Below are 21,277 nucleotides of genomic sequence, written 5' to 3'. Positions count from 1 at the left end.
TGAATGAAACTGAAAAAAATTAACCAAAGTCAATACATTAGAACTGTGATGGTAGACTTTGATTTTTGTCCTAAAGCCAAATGAAAGTTAATGAGCAATTGTTTGTTTCTGCTAAATCTTTGTATAGCACAGTTATAAGAAATTTTCCAGTTTCCATAAGTAATAGAAAATCCAGACCATAACCACGAACATTTTTTCTTACCACAGACACTGATATTTTTTTATAGTTAAATCAATGGTTAGATAAATTTCCTTACTCTTTCCCCACCTTTTTTTTTTTTTTTTTTAACAGCTACTCTTTACTGCTTCTTTGTGCAGGTTATCCTTGCAAATGCATGAAAGTGATTTGAGTTAGAGGGGAGATGGAAACTTAGGTGGGTATTATGCAGTGCACTCCTTTCTCTGGTAAGAGTAAACAAAACCGCCCATAGGGCTTTGGTTCAGCAGGTGCATGGACCAGGTAACTGCAGGATGAAGTCAGACAAGGTGGAAACAGCTGAGATGCAGCTGTCCCTCACAGATCATCTCAACACAAGCTGATGATCATTTCTTGCTTTGCATCTCATCCATAGCCTCAGTCAGTGTTTTGTCTGCACCTTAAATGGACAAGTATTTAAGTGAAAAGTTTGATGCTGGGTTGCATTTATTGTACCTTTCACATTTACCCTTCACATACACTACGGTTTATTAAGAATTGGGATGTCTGTCCATGTATTTTAGTTGTTTTACGATGTGTCTGGGTTGCACTCAGGTTGCACTTGTTAGTGCTGCGGGTTGTAGCAGGATATGAAAAGCTGTTACTAATTCTCCCATGTGCCAGCCTGAGGATACAACTGCATGCCAGCAATCCTGGTGCCAGTATTCCACGGTAAAAGCTCCTGAGAGGAAATTTCTATAGGGGATAGTGTATTATACAATATATTGACATTTTTTATTCTGAAACATTTTTCCTCTTTGTTTGTAGTTATGTATCATGTAGGCGTTTTTATTTAAAAGGTCAGATACATTCTTCACCCTAAAGCAAAACTGCAGAAGACCCCTGTCATCTTCAGGACCTTGTTTTGGACTGAATGAGGCAAAGACATAGGCAATAACAGGTGAGGAGATGGGCTGCTGCCGTCACCAGTGGTGCACAGTCCTTAGGGCAATGCACCTCAAACCTTTCCCTGCATGCCAAGGAGCAGGTCTGTTCCCCATGACACAGTCAGGCATGTGGGCTAGTGTGTGCCTATGAAAATGGCATTTTCCAGACATTTATAGGGACCTAAGTGTGGTTAGATTTTCATGGGGACAGCAGAAGATGTCCCCCTAGAGTTTCTCCTTGCCAGATTTCAGGTTCCTTTCCACTGTAAGCAGGTGGCAAAGCTCTTCAAAGGAACAGATGGATGTATTTAACGTTAATAACTAATTTTCCACAGGCGTATTCTTGGAAACAAATGACCTGTATTTCCTGAGACAGAGAAAAAAAAAATCCAGCCCAGAGCAGACTAAAAGTGTGGAAAATGTGAAACTGAACACATTTAAGTTCAGTTAACGTAAAACAAATGAAAACAGCAGCTTAGAGTGGAAATTGTTGAGCCACCAGGAGTGCAGTAAAATGGCCAATTCCATCTTCATAAAAGATATAAAAAGCTATATCCAACCAATTAATATACCCACATCTTTTTGTATAGCCCCATCTATTGACAACATCAAAGGAACAAGCTCGGAGCCATTGGCAGCTTTTTCACACTTGGGTCACTAATTACTCAAGTAAGGCTCAACTATCTGGGCACCAGCATGTGGAGAAAACGTGGAATGAACATTTTCTCTTACAAGAGCAAATGCCATTCACCTTGTTAAACCCAGCAGAAAAAAAACCCGAGGGGGATATGACTGCTGTCTTTACTTGTGTCTGGGGAGAAAGATAGGATGTTCAGGTGAAGTGTCAGTGGCAGCCATCAGCGGCCAGTCTCAGACACTGATTGCTCCAGTAGAATAATAATAAGTTTCTTAAAAGTGCAAATACCTACAGAAACAAATTTTGCTATTAAAAAAATGTCTTGAGTTGACTTATTTGCTGAGACTTTTAAATAGGCTGGGGCTGTATTGAGTCTCAGTGCACATGTGACTGTCAGGAGAGTGCATAAAGCAGGAGTCCTGCTGGAGAAATGCAGTAAATTTCCCAGCAATGTACAGCCATCAAGCAAATAACTGCTTCCCATTTGCTGAGGAGAAAAATTGCTGAGAGACCAGTAGGATCTCTGTTATCCTTTTTGTAAACTTCAGTGGAAAAATTGCCTGTCCCCTAAGGTATTTTGTAATGTGGAAATAACTTGAGTTTCAGCTGCCTGGCAGGGTTGAACCTGCGTTGTGCTTTATTTCCTTACTTGTTGTCACGCTACCTAAAAGCCAAATGCTTTTCTGGGGCTGGGATTTGAGCTGGTATGGCCTTTTCCTCCTGGAACCAAATTGTCTTTACAATCACAGTGTAGATTAAGACCTTATTTTGCTGTACCAGAATCCAGCAGCAAGTGTTGAACCCTGTGACAAGCCTCTGGGTCTTTTTTCTACGTGCCTTGTCCTCCTAGACTTTAGTCTGCCAGATGTGCCTGTCTGCAAGGCCAAGAGAAATGGACTTGGAAAAAGAGTGGGAAAAAAGGCTTCTATGGTTTTCCTAAGTTTTACTATCTTGTCTACTTTGGGAGTGACTGGGTTTTTTTCTTTTGTTCTTCTTTTCTCTCTTCCTTTTTTATTTTTTTTCTTTTTGCACGGATGCCCTGGCATGCATCCCTGCTGGCATAGGATGTTTCCTCAGAAAGCTTTTGGGTTTGTGCTGGTCTGGATTTAATTTGCCCATGTGAAGATTTTTCCTGGAGCAGCTTCTGAGCAGGGCTGAAGGTGCCTAGCAGATGTTCCTTTGTGATTGGGTTGTCCTGCCACACTCTAGTGCTGCTGATACACTAAGACACTTGTGTTTGGGCGAGCTCTTCCTGTCCAGCAAGAAGTAACAGCTAAAATTTCCAGAGGAGAAACTCCTGTGGCATGTTTCCATTTTGACTGAGATGCTGTTACCAAACTTGTGTAAGCGTAGGTTTTAACCACCCTACAAAGTCTGATGGTTTGAATCTCTCTTCTTCAGAAAAGGCTGTTGTGCACTTCTGGAACATCACTGGTGTTAAAATATTGAAAACTCTGATACAACAGGCTACAGAAAAATCAGCAGTTTCAATAATCCAAGGAAAATAAAAGGGAGAAAATCAGTCTGTAGGTGGGAATCGATGGACGTGTCAAGGTAAAAGGTAGTAAAGAAGTCCCCTCCATTGTACTCCTCAAATCTGGGCCTGGACTCCAGCAGGCACAGTGAGGCTCAGGATGAGTGATCGCAAACACTCAGACCAGACAAACTCTAAAATTATCATGAAATTGGGTAAAAAGTAGAGGACTACCACAGGGAATATTCCTAAGTCTTGACCTTCTTTTCAAGTTTGTCTCTCCAGCCTGAATAGAGAGAAACAAGATTGGTTTTTTACATAATAAAATAATAAAAAAATAAACAAAAACAAACCCAGAAAAACAAACAAAATCATTCAGACTCAGACCAAAGGTCCACTTGAGTCAATATCTTGTCTCCAGCAATGACCAGCAACAAGTAACTATAAAGAGAAGCAAAATTGATACCAACAGTTTCCTGTTCTGCTCTCCCAGAACTGTTAGCAATTCTATGCCAGAAATTGCATTTAATAAGCTTTCACAGACCCCTTTTCTTCCATGGATTTATGGAATCGCTCTTGGGACTCATGCGAAAGCCTAACCACCAAAATATCCCGCGGGCTCTGCAATTTAATTGTGATTTACACAAAACAGAGCCTGGTTTTGCATGTACACGCAGTGCCCTCCAGTTCTTACAGAGTGTAAGAGAACGGATGATCGCTGCCTGGTTGGCACCTTCCCTGTAGCCCCACTGAGGCTACATGATCTCCACTGATTGTCACCTCACAGCTGAGGGGTCCCACTCTGTCCGCTTGAATCCAGGAGGTCCATCCCATTGGCACAGAACCACAGTGAAACCACTGGACACCACAGGTGAATGGCAAAGATATTGTGGTTGCTCATCCCAGGGAGGGATGAGTGTTGGGACATTTTTCCTTGTCCTTGCCCCAGACACCCTGGTCTGGACCCTTGCCTCCTCCTCTCCCACTCCTGGTGTGTCCCTGCCCTCTGTCTGCTCTTCTGACAATAGTGCTGGTAAGTTGTGAAAAGCCTGAAAGACTTGGAGCAGAAATGTGATGTGCTTGCAGTTACAGAGCATCTGCAAAATATTTACAGATTGTTTAAGCAGTTGGCAAACACTGTGAGGAATAACTTATCAGCAGGCTGTCTCCCAGCTCTACTGAGAGGGAAGAGAATGCAATTATCCTCATTTAACATACGCAGGGGTTAGGAGGAGTTGTGATGTGGCCAGACAGTAGCAGTGTTGTGGCAATCTCCTCTCTGCAGCCCAAGCCCAGACATCAGACACTTTGTCCTCCCTGACTGCAACATGTGGTCAAAGTAACTGAAATATTTGGGTTTCAGCTGTAGGTATTATATCAAAAATACAAAACAATCCCCTAGATCCAAATAATGCAACAAGTGAGATGTTGGATCTCAACTGGGATCCAAGTTTTGCCACTTAATATTCCTACCTGTGTAATATGGTGAATTTCAATGACAGATTCAAATGCACAGCTGGAATTGTCACAAAAATATATCCTTGGGAATCACTCCAGGAATCATGAATAAATAGCAGGGACTGAATTAATATTATCCTCACACCTTAATCTGGCAAGCTTTATGGCAGTAAGCAGAAATGAATATAAAGGTTGTATTTCTAAGGACTGGGTTTCCAAGTCTTCTCTCTCAAAGAATATAACTTTTTTAATAAGCAGCTTGGAAAAAGTGTAGCTTACGTTTCTATTCCAACCTACAGGACGTATTTTTTTTATGCATAGTGACTGAAATATCTAGTTCAATGTTATCAAACGTTGGCAATAACAGTGAAAATCCCAGCATCTTGTGAGTGGTCTGCACTGGAAGAAAGTCCTGTTAGAAAATCCATATTATGTTTACTTAGGCTTTGAAAGGAAACACTCAGTGGTGGCATAAGGATGAGGACACACAGCATTCTGTCTAAATGTTCCTGTACTGCCCTGGGAAAGCATGAGGAACAGTATTATCCCCAGTGCCTGTCCTGCCTCTGTCAGCGCAGCATGTCCAGACAGAGTCACTGCTGCAGGCAGGCATCACCTCCCTTGGGCTCAGGGTGCGTCAGGAAAAGCCTTGGTCTATTTTTGGTGTGGGAAACCCAAAAAGTAAGTACTATAAGCATGGGGTATATCAGCAGAAGGTATTCATCTCCCCGGAGCAGCAGCACAGAGAAGTGTCACTTTCCAGGGGAAGGCTCTGATCCATTCAGGTCAGCTACAACCTCGGGTGAATACATTTTCTGTCTGCTGCAGCTTAGGGAGAGACCAATATTGCTCCAGCATGCATGACCCATGGGGGATCACAGGGCTCGCCCAGACACAAGTGATTGAGTCAGGGCTTTCCTCCCACATGCTAGAAGGAGAGAAAGGCAGGGGAAGCTGCTCTATTTTTAGCTGCCTGAGACATGCAGACCTCATGGTGATGGGGGGTTGATAATTACATAAGGAGTCATACTAAGGTTTGCTATTTAAGTCTATCTGGCCTCCTCCTTATCTCAAGCGTGGTACTAGCAGTTCCTGCTCTGAATGTCCGTAATCAAAGTATAACGTGTTTTCCTGGAATCCATTACATGAAGTAATAGGCTATTTTCTAGCATCTCTTTTCCGTACGCTGTTCCTTCTGGCTAGTGCTTCCAGCTAGGTGCTGCTAGGGTGGTTACACTGATACCACAGGATCTAGTGTAGCCCCACAAACCAAATCATAGGCTGAGTAAAAGAGGATCATTTGCCACTGGGAAACAGGACTTGTATTTGAGCAGACTGTCAAACACTGTGGTTATTGCCTCCACCCCATTGCTGCCACCCCTATTGAGGAAAAGTGTTTTACACAGAAAATGCACCTAAAAAAACCTTTCCATCAATAACTTCAGCTCCTGTAGGTGATGCATCCTAGGTTCTTTCACGCTGCTATGACCCAAAATGGACCCCCTTATGTATCAGGTGGCTGTCTGCAAAGGTAGCCTGGGGCACGCAGGCAGGACCTTGAGTTTAGTTGCTTGCCTCCCACATCAAGGGTATTTCAGGTAGTATTTTCAATTCCTTGTGATTAACTTTTTGATTTTGTACCTGGCTTTTTTTCCCACTGAGCCTACTTCAGGGGGACTTTTTTGCCAGTAAAAATCCATTTTTCCAGTTCCACTAGCAGCAAAAGAGGGAGACAGTGAAAGCAAGGAGGCTGGCTTATAGATAATGGACAAGAAATCTGCAAAGCCCTTTAGTGGCATTATCCTGGAAAAAGCCACATATGTTACTGCAATTTGAAGCAGTGATATCTTTTACAAATATAACCTTTTATTCTCGTGCTGCTCTAAAGCACTCAGAGGAAACAAACACATTAAAAGCGAGGCAGGGGCCTGCAGCTCTCGGAATGTCCTGTGCCACATGCCACAAGGGTGCTCTTGGATTTCAGGTGTGCAGAGGCTATATCCAGCTCCCAGGCATGGGACTGAATGGAAACACTTCTAATTGCATTAATAACACAGGGCTAGACTCCAGCTGTCTAAACGCAAGCAATTAGTTGAGAGTTTGGGGAGAAACCAGAAATGCTGGCTGTTGTATTACTCATGAACAGTGTTAGAATTAAAAAAAAAAAAAAAAAAAAAGTGGATGAAAGGTCTCTCTATTTTTATATAGCAGAGTGAAAGTATTAAGTATCTGTGGCAATATTTAGTCCGAAGGAAAATGAAATTGAATCCAAGTGACATAATGAGAAAGTGTCTGGCAAAGCCTGGTCCAGGGGAAAAGTAGCAGGGATCATTGCCTTCTAAAATTTAATTTTTAAGATGAATATGCAACAGAACTGAAAGCTATGGTATAGCTGAAAGTTATTGTATAGCAGAAGCACATGCTTTTGGGAGGAGAGACCGAGGTGTTGGCATTTTAAAGCAGGAAATGTGTGGACCAAGAAGTGAGAGAGAAAATTTCAGCATTATGGGCTGAAACTTGGAAGACTTGCATAGAAGAGAGCAGCGAGCGGGAACACAGTAGGGAAGAAGTGCAGAATAAAGGGAGGCAGGAAGAGAACTGCCTAAAACTGGCACAGCAGAGTGACTTGGAAAAGAATTCACAGTTGGTTTCAGCTCTTGAGCCTTTCTTTCAGACACTCTTCTGTTCAGCTTTGCCACATGGCAGGTGTCTCAAGTTAACATCAGGCAACACCACAGGGATTTTGCTTTCCCTTAAATTGGGGCCCTGAGGGGATTCCTGCAAGGGAAGGGTTTGAAGAAAGAGCTCTAAGTCAGATAGTACTTTTTTTTTGGTTGGTTTTTTTTTTTCTTGAGATCCTACAAGACATAAACAATGGAATATCTCAGTATGAACAAAATGAGATGTGTCAAGTAAGAAATCCTTCAAATACACTGTGAAGAAGGATTCAAAAGAACAGGTAAATTTAAGGAGGCAGATAATGTGATTGCAGACATCATCTCTGGAGCATGCAGCAGTCCAGAGATGTCTCTACCAGTGCTTCAAATGCAGCACATCTATATATAAATATATGCTTGACTGGTGCAATGAGGGAGAATTTGTTGGATGGACTGGTTTCTCCCTGGTGCTCTGTCTGGCTTCTGGCTGAGCAGCATGCTGTAGGTCATTTTACTATGGACTGGTGGTTGTTACAGCCACACTGCCCTGGCAACCCCTCTGTGATGACCCAGTGCAGGCCACATGGGGAGCTTGGGGGCACAGGAGCCTCTGTTGTTCCCCTGATTACAGAAGCTCTGGTTTGTGCGGTGCCTCACTCCTTTCTCCTCCCAGCTTAGAATTGTCTCCCTGAGACCCAGCAAAAATGATGCTGAAGAGGTCACGAGGACATTTTCCCAGGAGAAAATCTTCAGTACACATCTGTATTTGAGCCCCTTTTCTGTTGTACTAGAGGCATCTATGGGGTTCCTCAGCAACTTTTATTGGTATGGGATATACTGAACAGGTGTAGTGCTTTTTCCAATCTTAAATATTCATAAGCCACAACTATGAGGCTGGAAAAAGTCTCTAGCACTGTTTTCCTATCCGTTCTTCAGCCCTTGGTACTTTACTATACCTCAGTATTATTTATTTTCATCTGGACTCAGATACACTTGGTGTTTGCTACCAGGTGAAAATAAGATACCTTCAGTTACTGGAGCTGTAGGTGATAGGTGAGTTGAATTTCTTCTGCAAAATCACTGATCATGATAACTTTTGATGCACCTAGCAACAAGTGCAGAACTGCTTCTAACGTCCTTGTTACTACAAACCAGCTTGAAAAGTATTAAATCCTATAAACAAGGAAATAATACCTTTTTTTTCCTGCTGTGGCTTTGAAAGCTTGCCTTTGAAATACTAACAGTAGTATGGGAAGCCACTAATAGGTCAGTAACTGTGACATGTACAGTCAAATTAACCTTTTAGTGAAAATACTCCTTGGTTGTTGCTCTGCATCCCAGTGACTTATGTGCTTCACCAAGGTTGTCTTGCCACTTATGGTACTATTACCAAACTCTTGCTGGAGTTAATATGTGGTTGCAATTGTACCAATGGGAATCATGCTGGCAGTGAGTGAGGAGGGCAGGTGAAGGAGATGGACAAAATCCATAAAAAGACAGAAAGGATACTCTGCCACTCTATTTGTCTGCTATCAAGAGCTGATTCTTCAGTGTAGTAAAAAATCCCAGTCTGATCAGTATTCGTGGCTTAGAAAATAATGGGTGAGATATGAAGATAATGGATGCTGCAAGAAGATAATGGATATCAGAAGGTGCTATTAAAGCAGTAGGTGCAGAAAATGTAACTATTAATAATAGTTACTCACTTTTCCACTAACTGCTTTCAGTGTTTTTTGTGGGAGAGAATGCAACTCACCATTGGTTATGTTCGGAGATACAAGGGGGTTTATCAATAGAAGAGCTGTGTGCTAATTAAAGAGCAATTGAGCTTCTTAAACCACATTTTTTTTGAAGCGGTACTTGTCTCTCTATCCCTGGTTTCATGTGCTCTGACCAGTAGAAGAAACCTAAATGCAAAGTGAGCACAAGAAAGGAAAAGTGGAAATCAAATTGCTGGTTCTGGGCTGTGCTCTTTCAGGATGAACCTCTTTTTAAAAAAAAAAAAAAAAAAAAAAAAGTATGTAATACTTCCTTTGAGGTTGTCAGAGCCCTTTATTTTCCATTTTTAGCTGGTAAAAATGGAAACATTGCTCCAAGAGTCCCTCCAGGATTCCATCTGTTACCCAAAGCTGAGAGACGGAGGAAGGGGAGGTCAAAGTTTGAGTTCAGCTTCCTGTGAGAAAGCAGAGCTGAGATTCCTTAAACACTTTAAAGTGTTGTTTTAAATGGATTGTTTGTCTCCCAGTTCTCATGAAATACTTCTAAAGGAAGTATTTGCATATTAAAATGCATTCTTTGTTGGTTTCCATGCTTCCTCACTGAAGGTAAGAGTTAACTGCATCTATGGCTTGGCAGTTCTCCCTTTTTTCAATTTTCTTTTTGCTGTTTTTCAATACTTTCCTGAACATAGTCAAATTTTGAAAAGCTGCAGCATAACAAAGCAAACTGATGGAAAAGGATCTCTGGGTGTAATAGAGTGAAGGGGGTGAGCAGGAGGAAAGAGTGCACAGAAAATTCAGTCTTTTCTGCCTTGATGGAAAAAGTCTCTTCAAAACAGTTTTCTGCATTCAATTACTTTGTGCAAAAATGGAATAAAAGAAGACAAAAATTAACTCTGTAGCCAATTCTGTGTCTAGCTCTGGTTCTGGTCCATGAAATCTTAGCCCCTTTGAGTTTGTTCAAGGGCAAACTGAGAGACAGTCCTAAGATGCTGATGGCCTTGCATGATTTGAGCAGCTGAACTGAGCTGCCTGGTTACGTTTTTGCAATATGTTATATACAGCATTGAATACTGAATGGCTGTTTGCCTAATGGAAAAGAAAATGGAGAACACATGGGCCAGATTAATAGGGGGAAAATTGGACTGTTTTTTCTTTTTTTCTACTGGCATGGTTTCCACCTACTTTGATGGAGTTATTAATGATTTATGTTGCCATGCAACATATATAGCTGGCAGAGTAGGACTACAGTGAAAGAACAACGGGCGTTTCAAGTGTAAAGGACAGTTTTGGGAGGTAAACTGAAGAAAAGCAGTAGAGGGAAATGCATTCACTAAAATTGTGCCTAAAGTTCACTTTTCCCTACAATAAGCAAGAAATGAGCAGGTAGGGCATCCCTTGCTCTGTTATTTGACAGGGGAGAACCTAGAGCTTCTCCATGGCATCTGGCTGCCAAAGAGGAGATGTACATTCAGGGAAGGGAACTATGGAGGGAGGCATTTCTTTCGTTTGAAAGGCAAAAGTAGAAAAGCTGCACTGAACCTTTCAGCTTTGGTTTGCTCAGCTATGGAAAAAGACAGAGGTTGACTTATGGGTTGTTAATCGCCACTGAGTAAACAAGAAAGGACTCAATCTAGCTGAGTTATTTGTAATTTTTTTTTCCAGTTCACTTGAACTGGAAATCAGTGAGATGCAATAAATAGAAAGCCATGAGGTTATCATTCAAAGAGCCACTTTTCCTAGTAGAACTGTGCTTTCAATCAGGAGGACTGTCAACCCTCTGACACAGCCAGGCTGTAAATACTCAGTCATCGCTTCATTTGGGGTGCAGGGGAGTGGTGAGAAAGGAACGACCAAAAGCTTTCCCAGAAATATGCTGCCCTAAGGATTCGTTTGTTAAATAGAGGCTGTGCCAGTGTATTGCTCTGCCAGCCTTGTACCTCTATTGAAATGTCTCTGCTGATTTATTCTCAGTATCTGCATTCCCATGTGTGAATGCTATACCTTTCTCCATTTGACTTCAGTATCTGTAGATTAAGGCTGAATTTTACAGGATTCTGTGTGCAACAGTGCACGGCAAATACAACTTTGCTCTTTTCCCTTTTCAGTTAGTCTCACTGCTCTTTTCTTATGCTTTAAAAACATGTTGTTTTTCTGGTTTTCTACTTTAAAAAAAAGCCCAAAAGAATAAGCTTTTAAAACTTTATCCACTGTCTGTAACTCTGCAGGAATTAGTCTGGGTACTGGCCTTTTGCAATACATGTGACCAGTCCTGTTTGTTTGAGTTGGTATCTGAGGATTAAGAGATTTGGGAAAACTCATTCACTCTTTCTTTCTTTCATGATCCTCTCAGTTGCTTTGGCTGGTTTTCTGCCAGCCCAAAGGGGGGAAATGGAAACAAAGATGTCTAACTCTTTACGGCATGCTCCTCACAGCCAGCAAAACCTTCCACTTGTCACTTGGCAGGAAACAGCAGGATTCCTGTATGACGGACTTGCACCAGATCCATATTTTTCCAAGCTGTGATTTTGGACTTCATATTGTAATGTTGATGTTGAGTCCTTCACATCAGCTGAAAAGCCTGACTCCAGATTTTTTTTCCAGCTGTGCTATTGTACAAATGCTAAAGAGAAATAGCTGTGTCAGGAAACACAGTTGTGTATCTGTTGCTGAAAGTGGTCACTGTTCAATCCATTTTAGCTTCTTTTTCAAACTAGTAAAAAGAGAAGTTTCTGTTCTTTTGCTCATCCTGCATCCACAGTCAGAAGCCCATTTCTTCTGCTGAAGATCAGTATAAACCACTTTTTGCACCTCCAGTGTTTTTTATTAGCAGATATGGTTTTACAGGAAACATAACCAACTTGCATGTTACTGTATCTAAGGCTGTGATTTGTTTTTTATGCAAGTAAACCTTCTGGTACAAATATCCTGTTAGCAGGTTGCTGGGAAAGTGGCAAAAGTTGATCTCAGTGGGGGTTTGTGCTCTGTCAGCATATGTGAATTCCTTAAGGTTCGTTCCCCTTCCCTGATGTTATGATTGCAGCAAAGTGGTTTTGGTAGCTATTCTTCGTGGAAAAGAGAGCCTCTGGGCATAAACTGCAGCTTTGCCCCCTGGCACTCTACTCCCAGGGCCATGGGTAGGAGTAGAGACCTCTTGGGTATCCGTTGGAGTCTTCTCTACTGGGATATGGGGAAACACTAGGTGTCATCAGTGAGGTTTATTTTTCCAGCAGCAACATGCATTTGGAAACCCACAGCCAATGCTGTTGATAGACTAGCTGTCCAGGATCTTGATGTATCTTTATAGAAAAGCCAGGAAGAGTCCCTGAAATCCCCGTCTCAGACAAGTCTAGCCAAGACTTCAGGTTGTCCAGTGAAAATCATGTCAGGATTAGGCTTGATTTTTAAGTGCAAAGAAGGCTATTTTTTTACAGCCTACTTTTATGAGGAATGAAAACATTATTAAAATACCAAGTGAAATGGAATTTTTCCTTTATTTGTTTTTTAGTTATCAGTTAGATCTTATTGAGGATTTTTTTGTCTCTTCTCTCTGTTGTTGCTTCTCTTTCTCTCTGCACAAATCTCTCCCTGTTGCAGTAGTGTCCCTGAAATAAAATGGGAATTACTGTCTTGTTCATAGAAGCTGTTTTCTGTTGTTGAGATGTGAACAGCAGTGCACCTGGTGCGCAGCTCAGCCTCCTGGTCCAAGAGAAACTTTCTGTCCCCAAAAAGGGCAGGGAACTCCCTAAAAAAAATTATTTAAAAATTAAACAAAAAAAACACAAAAGGAAAAATCACAAGGAGATCAGAGACAAATGTAAGAGGCTGAAGCTACCCCAATAACACTCAAAGAGATTAAAACTTTTCAAGCAGGAAAAGAGACCTCCTTTTGTCTCTGCTATGACTTCACTGTCCTCTACTGAGTCCTCCAAATCTCAGAGAATAAAAGAGTGGTTTTTTGACCACAAGGAGGTAGCCACTTTTTTCATTCTAGAAAATGATCCTTTTTCTTTTTCTCCCTCTCCTGGTCATTTCCAGTGCCAAAGTTACAATGACGGAGGTGGCAGCCAGAAAGAGACAAATTCCAAAAACAGAAAAGTCATTTTATCTATTTTCCACTTCTTTTCCTATGCATATGTGTATTATTAATACTGAAGAGAAAGGGGCTTTTTTTCAATATATAATGGGTATCTAGAATTTCAATTTTTTTTTTTTTTTTTTGAGATTTACTCTCTGAGCTGCTAGGAATGGGGGAGTTTCATCTGTTTGTGTTTAGGGATTAAACTCACCACTGATGCTCCAAAACTTCTTGCAGGTGACAGCTGTAATGGCATTAGAGACTTGTAAATCCTGGCACCCACACAGTTTAGCCATAATTTAGGTTCATAAACCTTTATAACATCACATTTCACAGAATTGTGTGCATTCTGAGCTAGATGAAAACCCTTTTGCCTCCTTTGCCAGCTTTGGCAATATCTCAGACCCCAGCTATAAAAGAAGTGTGGCTCAGTGGCAGCATCTATAAAACTAAGACCTACATTTAAGATAATATCTAATTTAGTGTCTATGAAATTAAAGCAGACTCACTTTACAGAGTCTAAAAAGTAGACATATGGCCAAGTCCAGAGCCCCACAGCTACTGCTGCGAATCCTGGATTAGACAGTAAGAATACTCTTATCCCTTGGAAAAAAAACCCAAAGAAGCAATTCAGGAAATTGTGGTGCTTGAGGAATTAGCTGTAAACAGAGAAGAGGGCACCATCTTTGGGAGAGAATGCTGCCATAAATAGAAACTGGCAAACTACAGCTCAGAGAGTTGCAAATTATAAAACAGGTTTCTATTGCTGTTAAGTGGAGAAACAGTTTTTGAGTCAACTCTGTTACAAAAAAGACCGCCACGTAGAACAGTGCTAGCTAACACGATCCTGTGTCATGCTCTGCAGCTAGCATCTGGTTTCTGTAGCTACCCCTAACTTAAAATGGTTTCTGAACCACAGTTTTTCATTAAATCATAGAATCATCAAGGTTGGAGGAGACCTTTAAGATCATGAAGTCCAACCATACACCCAACACTCCCACCGTAACCCCTAAATCACTAAACTGCATCACCCAGTGCCAGATCCAGGTGCCTCTTAAACACCTCCACGGATGGTGACTCCACACCTCCCTGGGCCACCTATACCAATGCCTGACCACCCTAACAGTGAAAAAAAAATTTCTAATGTCTCCCCATCCGATGAAGAAACAAGATTTTTCTCAGCAGTCTGCTTCACTTTCCCAGCCTGAATGGCCTTGGGTGGTAATTCTCAGCCACACATGCTGCTGAGCGCTGGCTGTGCTTCACAGAGATAGAGCAAAAGTGGGCAACGAGGTTCTCAAGATGACTGCAAATAAACTCCAAATAAATTTAGGGAGGTCAATGTTTCTGGAGGAAAGATTGGAAAAAATCACACTTCACTGTTTACATTTTATCCTTTGTTGTAGAGCTGACCATTTTTTAGTTCTTTGACCACATCTCTGCATCTGTTTCAGCACTCAAAATAGTCCTTAACTAACAGTGGGCCTTTTAAATCTCTCTTAAAACAAGAGATGCACAGAAAGTATTGTGGACCTATGGGATGCATTACCTCAGCCTTTTCTCAGTTGCTTTTTTCTCCTTTAAATTCAGTTGGAATAAACTTAATTTTTATTTATTTATTTTTATTATTCTGAACTCTCTATCTACATGGATGACAGGGTTGCCTCTCACTTAGCTGCCTCAGCTGGAGAGCAACAGACAGTGGAGTGAACCCAACAAATTCACCTGCAAACCCCACGATGTCTTGTCTTCCACCCCTACGTTCAGCACAAAGGTAAGAAGCTTTGTTTCTCTGATTCTCGTTTGCTTTCCCATCTTCAGTCTGTTTCCCTTTCCCTCCCTATGTTGTTTTCATCCTTGTGAAACTGCTTCCTCTAGTATTTCAAAACAAAAAAAGCTAAAAGCCTTGTGGCATGGTCCTTCTTTCTTGCCATTTTTCTAGTAAGCCATCGATGCTTCTGAAGTGCTAAATGTTTGTGTTCAGTCCTCTGTTGCTGTTCCTCTGTTCCTCCTGAGATATTCTGGAGTTGTTCCTTAAGGAATAGCTTTATTCATCTGCAGAGTGAAGAAAGCAGTTAGCTACCTTTAAAGGTGCTCAAGGTCCATTTTGAAGAACTCTGTGGGAAAACAAAGGATTTTGTTCAATCACTTTTCCACCAAATAGGCTTTTTTCATCAGTAAGACTGGTGGTACGACCTTGAAAAGAGAACATTGTTCCCTAGAAGAGGGTTCATAACTTTAATGTTGGCAGAGTAATTCCATCCTGTCCCCTTCACATCTTAAAGTCAATACTTTTTCCTTGCTTTTACTCTAATTAATGGACATGCACATGCACGGCCAAAACACAGCTCTGAGTGGAAGTGAAAGATGAGGACAAGCAAAGAAATAGACACTCAGAGGCTACGAGATGCTTTTTAAAGCACGAAGGGTCTACAGTTATCTTTCCATTAAACCCCTTTCGTCACTGGGTAGTCTATTATTAGAATGAGAGTACACAAAGTTTTCTGTGTCCATTACATAAATGCTGCTAATAAATCTTGTTCCCTTCCTTGCTGGCCTATGCCATTTCTGAGCAGAGCAATTTTGTTGCTGCCATGGTGGTTGTTGATTGGGTCTCTGGCAGCCTATACTGGGAGTTATAGGGAGTCTATGATGGGAGATACAGGAAGTCTGTAGTCAATGCTGCCCTTCTGCTGTGGGATCTTCTGGCATTTGCTGTGTGGTTCTGTCCACATGAACCTGTAAGCAGCAAATGCAGACTCACACCCCCTGCCTACGCAGGAGCTTAGATCAAGAAGCAAAACTACTCCCAGTTTATATATAAATAGAATTGTATGTAAAATCCCAACACCATTAGCTTACACAAATTGTTTATGCCAGTCATTCTAAAAATTCTTTCCAAGCAAGCAAATCCTCTATAAATTTAAGAGATAATCAAATACAAGTCTTTCAGTCACTTCACACCCTTAGTGACCTCGTCAAAACATGCCAGTGCTCTGCCAAAATCCATGACTCCATTTGTAAATCTTAGCTGTTCCAGGAAGTTTGTGCACCTGACGCAATGTTACTTTGATTAAAACTCCTGCTCATTTTAGTTCTTCCTTTTAATTTAGCTAGGGTCAAGACAGGTTTGTAGCCACTGGAATAAAACTGAATATGAGGAATGATCACTACTGGAAGGATCCTGTATTTTGTCCTTAGCTAGAGAAATCTATACTTTCCAAAAACAAGAGAGAAAAGCCATAAACTAATAATTTGTTCCTGATATTCTAAATGTTTCAAGGATTAAAGATTATGTTCAATATCACAATTTTTGGAGACAAAGTGATAATGTGAAATTATTCATGCATTTTCTTTAAATTTGATTTCTCTTACAGCAAGGCAACTTGTGTTACACAGTCTTGTTCACCACTTTCCTACTCTGCTCATACTCTACAGCTCTTTTGTAAGCAGACCAAACACCATCCAGAAGCATCAGTGAGATTGTCTTGTCCCAGCTGCTCTGAAGTTTGGTCCAAGATTTCAGTCTTGCAAGGCTGCCAACACCCATTCTTAATTTATTCCACTCTCTCTCTGGGTTAGGAATACCCCCCTAAGGTTATTTATCATCAAAAAGAAGAAAGTAGATTTTTTGCATTAGCACAGCCAGTGGGACACATAATACTTTGTGTTTCAAAACTTACCCTTAGTAACTGTGCAAGGAGTCCTCCTGCAGCTCCATACCTCCCTTCTCAACATTGTTACAGCATTCCTTTTCTTCTTTTTTTTTTTTTTTTTTTTTTTGTTTTTGTGGCCATCCCCATTTCCTGCAGTTTGTTTTATAGCTTCCCAAGCACTCCTAGAACTGATGTTTTCCTGAAATTCTTGGAGATAAAATCTACTTCGTTTCTATGTTCTAGCAAAGGGACTCTTGTATCCAGGAGAGCTATGGAGTGAGTTTGACAGCACCTGTTTTTTTGACAATATGCTTCATTTTGTCCTGTCTTTCATTCACATCTGTATCTGCCTCCATCATATGAACAGCTTATTTACAGTCCTGCATATTTCTGTGCTTGCAATAATTATATATGGCTGTTAAGCCCATCATTTTCCCCAGGCATTTGCTCTTAGGTCAGACTTTACTGACATCTCAAGCAACTACAATCCCTACCTGCTAGAGATGTCCACAATTTTGGCAGTCATGGTTTGGCAGGCCTACTGTGTTTTAGCCCCACTAGCTGGCTCTTGTGATGAGAGCTGTCCCTGGTGATGTGGGGACCTACCTGCCCCAGCCTCTGGACTGGTTGTGCACCTACACAGGGATCAATATATTCCTGACACAGCTGATTTCCTGGGAAATCACTGGTCAGGTCAGACAGAACACTATGCAGATGAACTGCCCAAATCGTTGCAAAGATCAGTGGAACAGGCTGGAGGAAGTTATGCAAAAGTCTGGCTAGACAGACCCAAAACAAGAAAAAACATAAGCCCACACCCTCTGTCTGGTGATCCTGATGACTGAACAACAGTGGAAACATGTTTATTTGCCAAAAAGAGCTTCCCCACTCCTTACAAGGAGCTGTGTACGTTCATCCCTGTCTTTGTGGTCCTCTTAAGGACTTGCATCTCCAGCGATAGGAATGAAAAGCTGGTCAAAATTCGTCACTGGAATGAAATGTGAGTTTCCTGCCATCACTCATCCTTTACCCCTTCCTTTCTCTTTGAATAGATAAGGAGGTGGTTCTCTCCAGAAGGGGTTGTTTGCTTTATGAGGCATTTCAAGCCGAGTGCCCGAGGCTGTAAGGTTAACACTGCAGGACAGGCTGTATTGTTTCTCGGCAGTCAAGTTCTGATTTGTGCAAGAAGGAAAAGAGTAATTTCTCATGCTGTTTTCCCTCTCACAAATAGAGCTGGTTAGCAGTATTTTTTTTGCAAAGGTTTTGGTGAGACATGGAAAATGTGCTCTCTGTTTGCAATCAGCTCTTCTCATATTTTTTTTTCTTCTAACAAGTTATTTTCAAATGAGTCTGATTAGCCTACTCCTAGCCCATATTTTGGCTTATGGCATTGAAAGGTGTTTTATGGTGTGTATGTACTGCATACAAGATGTATTATTTTCTTAAATATATCATCAATTATTTTTTACTTTGGCACTTCCTGTCGGTTACACAGAGATAACTGAATTTGGATGTGAATTTTCTGGGTGGAGAGGGAAGGAAAAGAGGAGGTGGAGGGGGAAGGAGCAGCAAATTGTTTTGCAAAGAGCCTCTGGGCTGGAGCCATGCTTTTGTTTGAAAACATAGATACATACCCAGTGACTGCTAACATTAAAAATAACATAATGCCAATAATCTACGAGAAAGCCTACGTTACACGTCATGTAGCTATTAATGAAAAGCTCCTATGGCTCCTAAGTGTCCTTTGTCACGTGTCTGTTGCATGTCTTAGTCCACATGGTTTGTGAGGTGAGGGGAACTAGCCCGTAAAAGCTAATCTGGTAATTCTTGTATATGCCTCTGTCTTCACAGAAAATCATCATAGTCCACTGGCTAGTCCAGTGAGAAACAGAAACCGAGGTTAGATGAGCACTGCTGTCCTGTTAGAAGAGGCCTGGGAGCAGGCTGGAGTGGGAAAAGGAGAGCAACCTGCCTTGGGGAGGGCCAGGATCAATGCTTGTGATCTGGGTTATGCCCCATGCAGGGAAGCTTTTCAAGGAGACTTTTCCCTGCTGGGCTAGGAGTGGTGGAAACCCTACCGACAAAGGAGAGGTGGAAATATTTTTATAGCTGCTTATACTCCCACTTCCCTGGATTATTCAGATACTGCAACGACGAATGCAGTAGCACTTGCAAGTTACTCAGCTACTACAGTGTTGCAAGCTATATGAGGTAATACAGAAATATTTCATTCATTTCCAGGGACCAGCTCACTGGCACTTTTCCAGCAGCACTGTAAACTTGTAAAACTGATGGATCAGTTTCCCAAGGGTCTTTATTACCAAGGCTTCTGACTTCTCAGCAACTGGAACAGCCTTGTAAACTATTCAGACCATGCAAAGTGCTTAAAATAAGCTTGCAATTAGTGTTTCTGAGGGTTTTGTGCTGGGCTTCTTTTCCCAATGACTCTGTCATATTTAGCACTGGAGAATTGGATGTGATTCTCTTGCGGTTTATCTCTGTCAATACGAAAGGGGCACTTTTAAATGAAATTAAGTGCTACTGCTCCCTTCCTCAAAGGCAAAAAACACTACAGTGAGTGTAAGTTATGCCTCCAGTCAGTTTAAAAGATTCCAGACTTTGGGATGACTTAGATCTGCTTCAAATGAGGCTTAGCACAAATATATGTGTAACTGAGTTTCAGACACAGTTCTGCACATGAATTAAACTCTACAACACCGTTACTTTGACTTCTGTCATATAAAACCTGAACCAGTGTGTGCCTCATCTCTCTCTCAGATGTTCTGCTTTGATATCCCTGTCCCTCTGTGTCATTAGGGCAACTGGTTCCTGAGCGAAGCTGTCTTCTGTAAGCTGGCACGGGGAGCTCAGATAAGGTGCATCGTTATTACACATGATATTGGATTAATTTTTCCTTTTTTTTAAAGGTTGTCTTTAGAGAGACTCTGGTTTTGAAAGTTGAGACAATATTTAGACATATAATAATAATACATATATGTTTTTATATATATGACACAATGCTACACTGGTAACATTTTGTTTCTCATCATAAAGGAAAAAAAAAATTCAAAATTGTCCATGCATACTTCTGGATGACAAAACTTGTGATTTGTGCCCTTTCCCTTTAGTTTCAGGCAAATAAGAAAAAAACAGGAGCAGAAGAACGGCTTTGTTCCCCAGCCCTACCCCCGGGTGTATAAATAGCAAGTGTCCCTGCGCCTGAGTGGCTGCTGGAGTTCCTCTCATTCCAGAGATCTTTGGCCATCCTCTTATCAAAACAGAAAGGCTGACTTCACTCCTGCTCTCCCCTGATTGATTTCATGTTGGAAACAGGTAACACGACAGCTTCCATTGTCCTTGAATTAGCCACCTACTTCCAGAGGTCAAACAAACAGGCTGAAGGTCCTGAAATTCACTTCAGCTAATTGCTGCCAAAATTCCTTCTCTGCAAAATAAGCAGGGGCTGGAGCAGTCCTGGGTGACAAATGTTCTCCAGAGAGATGGACAGAAACCATCCCGGGCAGGCTAACAAGGCGTATCGAGCTACAGGGCTGGGGAAGAGGTGAAATGCGAGACAAAGTCCAGTGCCAATTTTAAACTTAGGAGCTGGAGCCACAGAAAGTATCTACTTGATTTTAATAGGCTTTGAAGTTTTGATCAAGCTGAGGTGGAGCTGAGCAGTAGCTTAGGACATGGCTGTCAGATTCAATCCTCGAGCTCAGGAGGCTCAGAATTGCACTGGGCACCAGCATGGCCCTTCACTTGCTGAAAGTTTTCTGGCATCAACACATCCTGCCAGCTTTCTACTTTTTATTTTTAGAAAAAATACGAGTTTAGAAGCAATAAGGGGTGCCTCAAACTTTTCACTCTTCTCCCTCTCATTTTCACTGTTTTTTATTTCCACGGGTGTTCTAGCTCTTGCTTTAACTACTCTCTAATACATTTTTCTGTCACATAGCACAGACACCGCAGCTACTGCTGTGCAATCTGTGTCATGCATTCAACATATACATTGTGCCTAAGGTGATTGATGTCACCCTTCTGTCACTGTCATGTTTTCTTTAAAAGGAAAGCTTAGAGAAAGAGGGGATTGTACTGCTGTGCTTTGGAAGGTTGTCCTCATAAAAAGAGAAGGAAAGTGCGGGGCTGTGCCCAGCTAATACATTGCAGGCACTTCATGTTCCTCCAAAGTACTGTCAGCTCCTGCTTAGCCCTAGATTGATTGATGTGACTACATGTCCCACCTGTAGCTGCACAGATGCCACGGACTGCACAGGCATGTAAAACCAATTGCATTAGGTCCTGCTTCACTTGCAGTTGTTTATATATAGTCTGTCCTCTACAAGAAATGGTTGATATATTTTTAAGTATGTGGGTATAGTAAATAAGCTCTTAGAGAATAACCCAGATATCCACAGTTTTGATTTATCCATGTTATGCAACCACCTTGCTGATAGGAAGCATGGGTGAGAAATACTTGCCTTTCAACAACAGTTTCTTCTTCTTTTTCTTCTTT

The sequence above is a fragment of the Myiozetetes cayanensis genome, unplaced genomic scaffold (assembly GCF_022539395.1).
Source record: "Myiozetetes cayanensis isolate MyiCay16 unplaced genomic scaffold, myiCay2020 scf7, whole genome shotgun sequence".
Classification (NCBI taxonomy): Eukaryota; Metazoa; Chordata; class Aves; order Passeriformes; family Tyrannidae; genus Myiozetetes; species Myiozetetes cayanensis.
Note: the sequence above shows the minus strand (reverse complement) of the source record.